Below are 13,501 nucleotides of genomic sequence, written 5' to 3' on the forward strand. Positions count from 1 at the left end.
CAAAGGTCGGACAGTTAGAAGAGAAGAATAGGGAAAGAGTAAGATGAGTACAACAAAGGTGTTCTCAAGCTACCATCCATCATGCGTTGGGTAGCCACTTGTTTTGCCTCCTTCCTAGCCTGTGTAAATCATCCTGGTATTATTTTAGTATAACCGTGTGGGTTTTCAGCTTGTCAGCAAAGCTCTCACCTGTTTAATGTTGTATCCATTGTTGTGTTCTCGTATGATTGATTTAACTTTGTCACGTCAATTAGTCGTTATGTTAACGTTGGTTTGTTTTATCTTTAATCTACTCATTGTTGCACTTTCAATATGAAGTGATTTTTCTCTGTGAGAGGATACTTCAACTTACAATGTAATAGACACAAACTATATCCCAAGAGGTTTTTTTAATTTGCTTACTCTTTTATACATGTTTTTCTGTTTGTGTTCAGAAAATGTGTTACAAAAGGAACTAGTTCAAAGCCAATGGCTGTAGGCTACTGTAGATTTTTTTTTCATACCGGGGCATGGATTGCCGATAACCTAAATAAGGCGGGAGGTAGATTCTTTTCCATTTCTGTAATCTAATGCCCGTTCCTCGTTTCAGTTCTATCCATGTTAATGACTTGTCTGGGCTCAGAACACACGTAGTCCCTGGTTTCTCGGCACATCCTGACAGACAATGGTATACGACACCTGTGGAAGAAGACCTACTTGAAGTACAGTTTATGGCACTAGTTTGCGGTAGCGATGAGTCCCAAGCGTGGCAGAAAGTGTTGGCGTGCTTGTTCTTACGAGAAATAAACTAACGCTAGAGAAGAAGGTGAAGAAAGCTCTTGGGACTAGAATCTCATTAGACGTGTGAGATACATCTCAGTCACTTCTGCGTAACGCAAAACTCTGCTTTGACTTTTTGTTCGCTGTGGAGTACTTCTGAAAGCCTTCGTGACGTGAAATGATACTGACTTCCCTTTCCCCTATGATGGGCAAGTCGTGTGGTGATTAGGAAGATGTCTGTCTTCAGTTACAAACCATTTCACTCAACGTCATTGTGTGGGTGTTTTAGGAGGAGGAAGATTCTTACAGGAAATTCACCTCCTGTGTGGTGTATCCAGGATAGCTCAGTTCCTTGTGATAACTGTTGCCAGCAGCACAATCTGAACGCGTTTGGTTCATCCGACACCCGCTCAAAGATCCGATCTGACAAAACTTTTGTGAGACTTCGTTGCTCAAGAGTACATTTTGTTTACTTGAGTTGATTCCTTTATTCGTCGCCTGGACAGAGTTGTGTTCATGGATTGGGAATTGTATCGAATACGCCGCTGCTATTTGTTAGGCCTAAATGTTTATCTGGTTCGGTAGACCAGATTGTTGCTCCATTTTGCGTTCTTGTGTCGTCTGCTTAAATCCCTGCTTCTGTGTTTAATTAAAACTGGTGGTTTTGTTTGGATTTTTTTTATTTGCCTTGTACACATCCGGTTCTTCTGCGAGTTTTTGGGTTACTATTACTTTTATCTTTTTTTTTTCTTTTTCTTTTTTTTTTTTTGGGGTGGGGGGCAAATGTAGAAATCATTGAGCTGACATATACACCTCAACCCAACCCAACAAAATCAACTGTGAACATAATTCATTGAAATGGTCTCGTTCCATCAGTCTGTGTGTGTGTGTAACCTCAACAGACAGAGACGGGTTCTTTGAGTTGTGTCACTTTTGAGAGTAGTAATTATGCGATATTAAACTTCGTGATGATGTTGATATATGGTGAGTGGGCTAATACATGCCAGGAAATGTCGGCTGCAGTAAGTACAATGAAAGTATTGACGAATTCACTCTGAAACATTGTCGCTTTAATACAAGGATCTAATTTATGCCATTGCTAGTGCGTCTTTGTCTTTCATTTTGAGAGCACTAATGACTCGCTGGCGTCTGTGGTGAACCAGTTTGGCGCGTCCCTGTCCATAGGAGCGTATAATACCAACTACTACATTTTTCCCTGAATGTGTCTTTACTGGTGCGTCTTTGTCTCTCCTTTTGAGAAGGCAAATGACCCCGTTTTTTCATAGGCTGCGATCGTGTCATTTAGCCTTGAAGGTGGGTACCGGTGGGTGATGTCATCGCCCTTCTTTGTTTTCCGTCCCTTTGTAGTTTCTGTCTATCTAGCCTTTTTCTCAACTCGAAAGCACCGTTATCTCGTCAATGTGTTTCTCTTCACTCAAACAAAACTAAGACGACACCACCTCTTCCCATGTTGTAACCCTGATCTCATCCCTGATGTATTATCTATCATTCAAGTCCCATTTTGTAATTCCGAAGAGGTATATATGCAAATTTATTTCACTATTTTCAGTTGTATTGCAGGAGATTAGAGGCTACCGATGGAAGGTCCTACCTCTTTTTTTTCTTTTCTTCTTGTTGTTCCCGCGTGTTTCTCCCGTTTTCACCCGGCGCTAAACGGCAATTATCCTGTGTTTAAATCTTTATATAAACGGTCTAGAATTATATCGATTATGAATGTGATCCACCCCCACCTCCGCCCAGACAACCACCTCCTGAATAAAGCCCGCTGTCTGTCTGTAGCCTGCGACGGTTTGGCTATCTCCCCTGGGAGCCCCGGGGCCTCAGATTGAGCGCAAGGGTGAGCAGAAGGGGGAGTGGCTTTGCTCACACTCCTACTCCTAGGTCAAGTGGTTGCCTCTATTTCTGTTGGTGATGGGACCTATTCGATTTTCTACCATATCATGATAAAACGATTACTTTTATTCCCAGTATCGATTTATACTCGATCCCGGTAGTGTGCTCCCCCTTCCGCATTTTCAAATTTGGAACAAAATTAAGAGGGGGGGGGGATTTCAAAGTCGTTTTGTTTCTTTTGTCTTGTTTGGGGGGTGGGGGAGAGGGGGGTGGGGTGTGCATCTTTTAAGGAGCAATTTTCATTGCTGTTTTCTTATCATTAATCCCCTTCTTCTTTTCAAAAGTATATTACTCGTATTATAGTGGTTGGTAGGATGTCACTGTGTTTGCGTGGTGTCAATTCGAAGAAGTCAATGCTAAGCGCTAATTATCACTCGTCCTTTATAGTTCGTCACCAACAGAACTATAAAATACTGAAGCAGAGGTTCCAAAATTCATGAGTGTTATGGGATATAACAACGCATTGACAGGCCGATGCAATTGGCCTTATCGCCATTTTCCCCGCTGTGGGTCTTGACGAAGAAGTTAAAAGCTTAAAGTTAAAGCTCTTATTCATTGTCGTGTGTCTCCTTCACTGCAAAGGCGGCTTCACGGTAAAAATCCTGCTAGGTCTTCTGGTCAAGACCGTCTTCGGCCTTGAACAGATTGATATGTCAACGAGTAAACATCATTCTAAATCTAAATACATGTACAGAGTTCAACGGTTACGGAAGACGCCACTAGTAATACCTCTAATCGGTTGTTTCTGTCTGTCTGTCTGTCTGTCTGTCTGTCTGTCTGTCTGCCTGACTTACCTTTTCCTAAAAGTAATTAATGGTATTTATTGTGCCAATGTGTTTCTCTTTACTCAAACTCTAGACTCAAACAATACTTGCGGGCGGTTGGCGGGTTCTCTGGTGTGGTTTACTCCTTCTTTCCTATCTAATGTCTATCATCCTTATCTTCCCTTCTTCTTTTTTATGTTTGTTACTCTCTTGTAACACTTCTAATCTTCTGACGCTCATATGACCTTATGCAGTTGCGAACGCCGTAAAACCTCAATTAAAACTAAACTAAAAAACAATACTTTACTGGGTGTCGACTTAGATGAACCCGATACCAAATGATATCGAGGATGAACCACCAATCAATTGTGAAGTATACGAAAAGGTATGAACTGAGCCCCATGTCTATTTCCGTGAATCGCTGGGGGCGTGTGCTCCCATTGTTTTCTCGTGTTCTGGGTGGGACAGGACTAACTAAAAGGTTAAGGAGTTTTCTTCTCTCAGAGCTTTTTTTTTGGCTCCAGATGTTTCTGTTCACCCTCATGGACCCAGGTTTTTTACAGGTGACGCATTTTTGCGTCCATCTTCGTACCTGGGGAATCACACTTTCCAAGTTTTAGGAAATGTTTGAAAATGTTACATCCCATATTTTAAAAGAATTTCGCTTATTTTAACTGTAACGAACGAAATCGGAGTGGTTGGGGGGTAGTGACCTACTCCTGATAGGCACTATTTCATCGAAATCACAGTTGTGATTCTATCTGCTTGTCTTTCTCTGATTTGTAGGTGGTTGGCGGGTGCTCTGGTGCGGTTTGTCCCTTCTTTCCTATCAAACATGTCGTCCTTATCCCTCCTCTTTTCTTCTTTTGTATGTTGCTCTTTAGGAAAATCTCTAATTTTCGTTTTTTTATATGACCTATTCGTGTTGTATTTGCCGTAAAACTCTTCCTAAAACTTTAAAAAGCTGAACTAATTGATGCAATTATCTGTTTAATTTTTAAAAAACACAAGAAGCAAAATTGACTGAAAGATCTGGAAAATGGGTGTTTGGCGGGTGCTCTGGTATGGTTTGCTTCTACTTTCCTATCAAACATAAATCGTCCTTATCTCCCCTTCTTCTTTTTTATATGTGTTACTTTCTTGTAACACCTCTAATCTTCTGGCGCTCATATGACCTTATGCAGTTGCGAGCGCCGTAAGACCTCTACTGAAACTAAAACTAAAGATCTGGAAAGAAAAGCACGATACATGCCCCGAAATAACAACGAAAACGTCTCACAGCATGTATAAAATTGAAAAAAAATAGATCTTTGTCTCACCTCGGTGTGACTAATTTTCCCTTGGGTTGGTGGTCACGGTCGACAAGGCCAAAACATTAGCGTCGGAGCATCAGCACCAAACTACATGTCTGCCCAAATCCAGGGCTTAAAAGAGTTCAGTGCAGAACAGCATCGAGGGCAGGTTCACACAAAGAAACGGATGGATAATGAATGGGAAGGGTCAACGTTCTTAGACCTCGTTAGGACAGAGAAGAAGTCTGTTGGTGGTAGCCAATCTGATGGAGTATGTTCCGTCTACTTTAAAAAAGATTACTACTAGGTTCTACTGTCTTAACTGCGATGGTTGGAGGGCGTCACTGGTAGGCCCTACGTCTTTGTCTCCCCTATAATGTTGTTTCTGTCTGTCTTGCTTCTTTCCTGCACTGTTTGAATATTTTTGTGTCGATGTGCTCATGTTTACTCAACCTTAAAACTCTCTAGCCTTTTTAACTATCCCCCTATCGTTTCCGTCTGTATACTTTGATTTTTCCTGTCGTGATTTGTCTTTACTTTGTTGGTTTGCTTCTCTTCAAATTTTAACCCTATCCGTACGTCGTGTTTTACTATCGTATCCATACGACCTGGGGAACTCCGTGCCACCACTTTCCAAAAGGAAATTGACTCCTTAATCCAATCCATACTCTTTGTTGTTTGTTTGTTTGTTTAGTATAGGGTTTTACGGCGCTCGCAACTGCATAAGGTCATATGAGCGCGCGGGACACACCTAATACTTTTTCGTTGGTAGGAAATTTTGAATTTTGCCCGGGTGGCGGCCGAAGCCTACTCTTATCGATTTTTAGACCACCAAGGGATCTTTAACGTGCGCAACTTGCACACGGGCCCTCCGAGATTTTTCGCCCTTGTCCGAGAAGGCTAGGTGTAGATCTTTCCTACCAGAAGATCAGGGGTGTGGCAGAAAGACAGCAGTTAGGAGGAGCCAAGGAGTAGCAGTAGAAAGGCTGCAGAAAGAGTCAGGAGCCCAGAGGAGGGGGTAAGGGCAGAAAGTGGAAATGAAAGCAGACAACAGATCATTGTTAGAGATCAGGAAAGGATGTGAAAGAAGACAATTTTAGAGAAGAAAATTTTTTTGGTCGCTACCCGGAATCGAACCCGGGACCTTTGAATGAGAGGCCAACACCTTAACCTCTAGGCCACGAGAGCCCCCTTCCGTACTCTTTGCATAGCAGTCTGTAAAAATGATTTTTTGAGCAATACTGAAAGTTTCAAAGAGATATTCGCACTAGAAGTATTCTAAAATGTGAAGAATACAACCCCGAGGGTACAAAATGACCCTAGGGCGCACGGATAGGGTTAAACAAATATACAAAGCATCCTGGCATGATATCTTCTATTGTAACCACCAGCAATATCATTATCACACTTCCCGGTGTCGATGACTCATTGTGTACATCTTGACATTCTTATGAGGCCACCCCACATGTGCTGGCAATATTCCTTTCCATGTTTCCCATTACCTGAATCCAGTTGTGTTAAACGAGATTTGCGGTGACATGCACACGACCGATTTCCTGCGTCACAAGATAATTAAATTTTAGATTTTTGTTTTCATCCGAGTGTCACCTTATATTTCGTTGTTTTTAAGACCTGAGAATGAAGGCACATTTTTGTCTTGTTTATGTGCGATTTCCGTTACGCAAACAAAACCGAGAAAGAAATTTGAACTGAACATTTTTCTTTTCTTTTTTTTTCAAGCTCCCTCCCCACCCCTTGTCCGCGACCACTTGGACGAAGTCCTGCTACAATAAAGGTTATCACTCATTTTGGGAAAAAAGGGGGGAAACACGTTCAGCCATTTTGGCTTGAAACAGAGCAGTTGTTAGCGTGAAACGGGTAGATAAATTATGCGATACAGAATTAAAACTAATGCAGTAAAAACTCTGCTGCGAGAAAGAAAGCGTCTATTGTATTTTATCTTAATGCACACACTTGCGGGGGCACGTTCTTTGTGCCGTGGAGCACGCGGGTGAAATAAAGCTCGCTCTGCTAGAAAGAAAAAGAAATAAAAAGAATCTTTTTGTGAAACCAGTAAAGACAGAGGTAGTGCTCTCGTAAGTTTTAAAGATGGTTTCAGGCTGGTGTTCAAGATGACGAACTGAATTAATTCAATTCTAGAATAATATCCATTAGTTTAACAAGTATTAACACCTTTCTCCTCCGAAATGGATTTTAAAAAATTGGGGGGGGGGGGGGGTTCGGTGAATCTTTGAGGTGAAAGCTTGAAGCATTGTCTTCAATCGAATTTGCGAAACACTACACGTGCTGTGGTTGCATGCACGAGCATGCAGACAAAATAATCAGAGTACGCCGTTATCAGGGCAGGTCATAAGAGCTAACTCTAAACTCCTATTGTTTAACACTTCAAAGAGTAGTCCCAGGACGCCGGAGCATCGAACCAGACAATGTTTTTGGGAACAGCTTTGATTGTTTTCAGTAAGTGGTTTCGTATTATAGTTCTGGTTTTGAAAATCGTCATAATTATTTTCGTAAACACTTTGTTGCCATTTATTTACCGTGGTGATTTATTTCAGTTATTATCATGTTGGTCTGTGGTGAAGGGGATCCTGATTCGATGCCCTGGTATGGCATTGCTTTAATTGGCTCTGTTTGAGGAGTTTACATGGATCTTTTCCCACTCAGGCTTATCCTATTGGAGGTGGAAGTCGGATAGCCGTGGCTCAGTACCACACTACAACAAAACAGTTGGCCATCGGTTTTGTCTGTGAGCTGTGGACAATGTAAAACGATAAGAGAAGTAAACAGCATCACCAAAATACAATTCCCTCGCTGCTCTTATAGTCCATTGTCCAGAACTCACTGACAAAATATTTAGCCATCTGTTTTATCGTGGGACATACTGTATTTAATATAGCGTTGAACCCATACCGCGCCGTGTTTTACTAAGCTTCTGAGTCACCGATTGCAACAAAACAGCGCTGTGTGGACTTTGACTCAGACATTATGTTGTGTTTTTCAACATGTCTCACCGGTGTGTTGAATGACATTGGTCAGCCTCTTTGCCGGTGCACGTAAAAGACCTGATTTTGAATCCTTCTCGATGAATATTTTTCAGTCTCTCTGTTGTGATACTTTATGTAAATTTACTCAGCGTTTCCCATATAGGACCAGATTGATAAGAGCAGACCATCTCTTGAAAGATCTGTTTGTTAGTTTAGTAGAGGTTTTACAGCGCTCGCAACTGCATAAGGTCACATGAGCGCCAGAAGATTAGAGGTGTTACAAGAGAGTAACAAACATAAAAAAGAAGAAGGGGAGATCAGGACGATAGATGTTTGATAGGAAAGAAGAAGCAAACCACACCAGAGCACCCGCCAACCAACCACGAAAGATCTGTTGTTGTTTTTTTAATTAATAAAGCAAAAAAATAAAATTATTTTTAACATTTAACACACAAAAAATATTTTTTAAATAAAAAAAATTTTAAAATAATAAATAAATATATATATATATATATTTCATCTTTTACAATAATTTCAAGGCTCTCTTTGTCTGAGAACAAGAAAATAACGAACAAACATAAACCGCAGCATAAACCTACCGTGCTCTATGCATTGTTCCAACACCCTCACCTCTCAAACATCGTTTCTCTCACCCCGAGGTGATTCATAAAGGGGAGTTTGGCTGTGAAGGGGGAAACGCCACAGAAGACCATTGTCTGCCGGGCTCTGTCTTATCACTCTACAATAACAAACTGTTGCTGGTATGGGAAGCCTGGCAAAGAGAGTCCACAAGGAAAGGTCGAGAGACGTGGAGAATAAAAATATACGTGTAATTTCTTAATAATATTATTATGCTGTACCCCAGAGACTGAAAACACTGGTTTTACTCATACGTTTCAAAGGGAGACTTTTTCTGCCTTTTCCTGTCGACGTAATGAAGTTCCTCTGTATCTTTGACTTTGAGTTCGTTCATTTTGCCGTGAGATATTAATTTTTTTTTCAATTTTTTTTTTCAATTTTTTTTTGGGGGGGGGAATGAAGTCGTTAATGTTTGTTTTCATACGTGTGTGTGTTTGTGGGTGTTTCTGTTTGTGTGTGTCCGCGTGCTTGTATTTGTGGTATGTGTGCATACTTGTAATATGTGTGAATGGATGTGTGTAAGTGTGTCTGTCTGTTTTGTTTAGAGGGTGCAACACCTTTTCTGTGTCCCGCTTTAATTTCACTCTATATTGTATTTGTTTCCCCAAACCAACCAGACATTGAACGTACACAAATCTATAAAAAAAAAAAAAAAACAACCAATTCCAAATTACCGTTATTGCGTCGATGTGGTTCTCATGACTTGAACTCCAACTCAGACTTTTTTCATTCTGACTATAAGGTAGGTGGTTGCCGGGTAGTCTGGAGGGGTTTTCTCCTTCTTTCCTATCTGACATCTATCTTCCTTATCTCTCCTCCTTTTTCGTTTCTGTTACTCACTTGTAACACCTCTAATCTTCGGAATTTATGTGACCTTATTGTGTTTGCAAGTGCTGTAAAACTGTTACTTTTAATGTGGAAATAGTCCTGAGTAGTGAGTACTGACTTTGATTTTCTCAGATTACCGTAAAATAACTCCGACCAACAGAACAACAAACACCAATTTACTAATTTAGTTGACTTACATGGGGGGACTCACGCAGGTAACCCTCCACGTTATAACATTATCCAACTTCGGGCTAACCTCGAGCCTCGATCAGACTAAATCAGACCGTCTACTCCGCTTCTACCTGAAGTTCCGGTTGATTATCCCCGGCTTCCCTCCCCCTTCCGGATCTTTGACCATTTTGCTGTGTAACTGCTGGACAGTCGGCGGGCCGTTCTCGGAGATGTTGTCCAACACATCAGCCACTGGGGCGTGAGTTTACGTCTGATGTCACGAGTAGACAAGCAGAAATCATCTCTAATGAACGCCCGCCGTTATGAGTTCGTTACCGCACGGTACAACACATATCGCGGTCTTACCGCGAGTCTCTGCCCTAAGATATGCACGTACTTAGTACAAACTACACGGGGTTTTTTATGTTCTTGAGTAATATTTGTCTTCTTACTTCACCTTTGGTATGAGTGGGTGGTTGGCTGGTGCTCTGGTGTGGTTAGCTCCGTCTTTCCTATCAAACAACTATCTTCTTTATCTTTCCTCCTTTTTATGTTTGTTACTCTCTTGTAACACCTCTAATCTTCAACACTTATATGACCGTATTGTGTTGCAATTGCCGTAAAACTCTTACTAAAACTAAACTGAAACTAAACTCTGTTATGAAACGGCATTCGTTGGAGTGTAGTAACAGGAAACTATAACTGATACTCTACTTTACTCCTCCGATCCAGCGGCCATCTGAGTTCTCGCACTTCGGCATATCGACTACAGACAGTACTGATAGCGATTCTTTTTTTGGTTCTCTTTTTTCAAAAAAACGTTTAAAGAGTAAAGTTATGCCTATGTGTAAATAACGCAGTTAGTGAGTGTTTTAGTGTGATCTGCTCCTTACTGTTCTTTTCTGTTATTATATTGTTATGCATGTCTATTCCCGGCTAAAGGAATCCGTTACGCAGAGATGATTCGAGTCGAAGAAAAGAGCTGTCGTTTAAAGTTAAGAACTCGCCTTGCCGGAATTAGACACCGGTATCAATTTGAACATATTGTTAACTCAACTTGTAAGTGTGTAGAAAACGTATTATTATGTTCGATCCCGTGTGGGAATAACATATTATCGAGTATCTTGGTAATTCTGCTGGGAGATGGTATCCCTTTCAGCCTGGGTTGGTCCTGACAGACAAGGTGGAAGCCCGCCTTCTAAATTATGATCTAAATTGTGTCGTAGGTGGGAGTAAAAACACCCACATTTAACACAAAAATAAGAAATATTCTACGGTGTTGCAGTGTTGAAAAGAATGGATTTGAGCTATGGTGGTTAGCGGGTGCTCTGGTATGGCTTGCTCTTTCTTTCCTGTCAAACATCTTTCGTCCTTATTTCTCCTTCTTTGTTGTGTTTGTTACTCCTTTGTAACACATCTGATGCCAAGCATTTATATAAACCATGTGTGTTGCAAGTGCCGTAAAACTCTTACTAAAACAAATTTGATTTTCCTTTTAAACTTGTCAGAGGCTGTCTCATGCTTACTCATTTCTAAATTTTAATCTTGTTTTTTAATCTTTTTTTTTTATTATTTCAATTTCTCCGACCTCGCCTCCCCCTTCCTACCTTCCATATCGCCATCATGGCGTTACATCATCCCAGCTCCGATTGAATCAGCATGCACGAGCGTCTCTGGCGTTTCGCTCTCTTTATTTTGAAAGCGCTCACGCCTTGAAATACGACCCTCAATAAATGGTGGCTGGAAAAAAAAGCAATCGTGAAGATAAGGTTAAAGTTTTGTGCAAAGATTAGGCCACGTCTGCTTTCTCTCGAAACAAAACATATGGGTTCCCTCGAAAAGTTTTACTTCAGAGCATTGCTCGGGGATTCGAAGAAAGAGGCAGAATCAAAGTCAGTAATCCGGTTAACCGGCGCGTTTCTTTGCAAATGCATGAACATGGTGTATTGAGAATCAGAATCAGAAGTCAAAAATATGTGGAAAAAAGTCGTTTAAACTATTTGAGCCGTTTCCCAAAATATTTCTTTATTGTTTTGTTCGGGTATTCGGGGAGGGAGAGCAGGGACAGGGGTGGTTTGGAGAGCGAAGGAGGTAGAGAGGGGGGCTATTAGACGGGATATGCATTAAATTGTTCATTTTGAGCACAAATCTGACAGACTAGAGTGTATATTCGATAGGGTGGCCGTCACATACCTAATTATGCCAGATCGACGCGACATGATCTCTGTAAACACCGCATTTTTTCTTGTCAAGGTGGGGGGGGGTGTACTTTTTATATGAGATATTCGCCTTCCACTAGATGGTCAAATGGTTTGTATCTGTTATCGACGAACGGGTGCTCTCAAAATCCGGTTTTCTGAAATGAGTTCTGCCCAGCTCTTTGGGTTGATGAAGAGGCAACAGTTACGTAGTGCGCACAGAAGGTTGGCTGAAAACGTGTAGTGAATATAATAACATTGGCTCACACATGAGTGACATTATTTCTCCCCCACATCTCGCCCCATAAAGCACGACCCCCACAGTCGCCATTTTGACAGCGCTCGTCTAGTGACCTCTGGTGACCCGTAAATCGCACACTCACTCACCATGGCTGGTGTTAGGTCATGCGTGGCATCAGTGGAATGCTGTGAAGGGCCATTGCTTGTACCACAGGTGTGTTTGTGGATTTTTGCTTCTCCGCTCGTGCGCTTGAGTGAGGGTGGACATTTGCATGGAAGGGGTTCTTTGTTGTTGTTGTTGTTGTTGTTGTTGTGGTTGATGTTGTTTGGCGCGGGGAAGGGGGGGGGGTGCCTAACCTTGTGAAGATAAAAAGTAAGTACACTGTGCTGAGGTGATTTCTATTTCTCTCTCTCTCACTCTCTCTCTCTCTCTCTCTCTCTCTCTCTCTCTCTCTCTCTCTCTCTCTCTCTCTCTCTCTCTCTCTCTCTCTCTCTCTCTCTCCCTCGCTCTCTCTCTTTGTGGTTGTGTGTGGACGTGCGTGTGTTTGTGTTTGTGTATGTGTTTGTGTGTATGTGTGTGTGTGTGTGTGTGTGTGTGTGTGTGTGTGTGTGTGTGTGTGTGTGTGTGTGTGTGTGTGTGCATGTTGTTTTCTTCCTTCTGCTTTTCACTGTTTCTACTGTTCGTTTATTCTGGCAACACACGGCTGACATGGTTCTCGCTGATCAGAGTTAAATGCTAAACCAATATCAACAACGACAAACAGAAAGAGAAGAGGAAAAGAGACCCCTAAAAAAGTTGGTGCAAGTGAGGGGGACATTAAGTATAATTTTACACTGATGATTACAAGGGAGAATGCCCTTTCGGACTCAGTACGGTTGTGTAGGAGGAGAAAGAGAGGGGATTTTACATTGAATGAAGGAGAAAGAGAGACTTGAGCTGACTACGCACATTTTCCGTTACATAGGCAATAGGGGATAATACCCCATCACTTGGTTTCGTTAAGACTTCGAAGGAGAAACGCGTTACACGCAGTAATAAACCAAAGATAGATAAACCAAGAGATAATGATAACATTTTAAGCAGTAAGTCTGCAGTTATATACAAAAGGTGAAAAATCCACGATGAGAAGAAATGTCTTAAAACAGTCTCGGACAAAAATTAATTATGAATATTTACATTTATCAATGATTTGGCTTTCTGGAAAAGTAATATTTTTTTAGATGCGATGTTTTGTTCTCCTACCTGCGATACGTGTCATAAACCCCAAGCATAACATCGCCAACGTAAGCGCGCCTGTCGTTCCTCGCCCCCAACTTTCCTTGAGTCTGGAACCTTCAACCATCAGGGCTTCGCCCGTGAGCAAATTCATGACATTCTGTGGGCGTATCGGGCGCTCATCTCCGTGTCCTTGTCTTCCAGCTATCTCGCTTTTTTTGTGTGTGTTTTTTTTTTCTCTTCTTTCAAGACTTAATACACATTACTAGACCTGCCTTGTCTGCTGCTCCCGTGTCAGTACTTGTTTGAGCCTGGTGGGGAGATGAACCGTGCTGTTCTGGAAAAGGCACAGATTAGGAGGGGAGGGAGGGGGTAGGAAAAGTGAGAGCAAAAGACAGACAGACAGACAGATACACACAGAGACAGACAGACAGACAGACAGACAGACAGACAGACAGACAGACAGACAGACAGA

The sequence above is a fragment of the Aplysia californica genome, unplaced genomic scaffold, assembly GCF_000002075.1.
Source record: "Aplysia californica isolate F4 #8 unplaced genomic scaffold, AplCal3.0 scaffold00363, whole genome shotgun sequence".
Lineage (NCBI taxonomy): Eukaryota > Metazoa > Mollusca > Gastropoda > Aplysiida > Aplysiidae > Aplysia > Aplysia californica.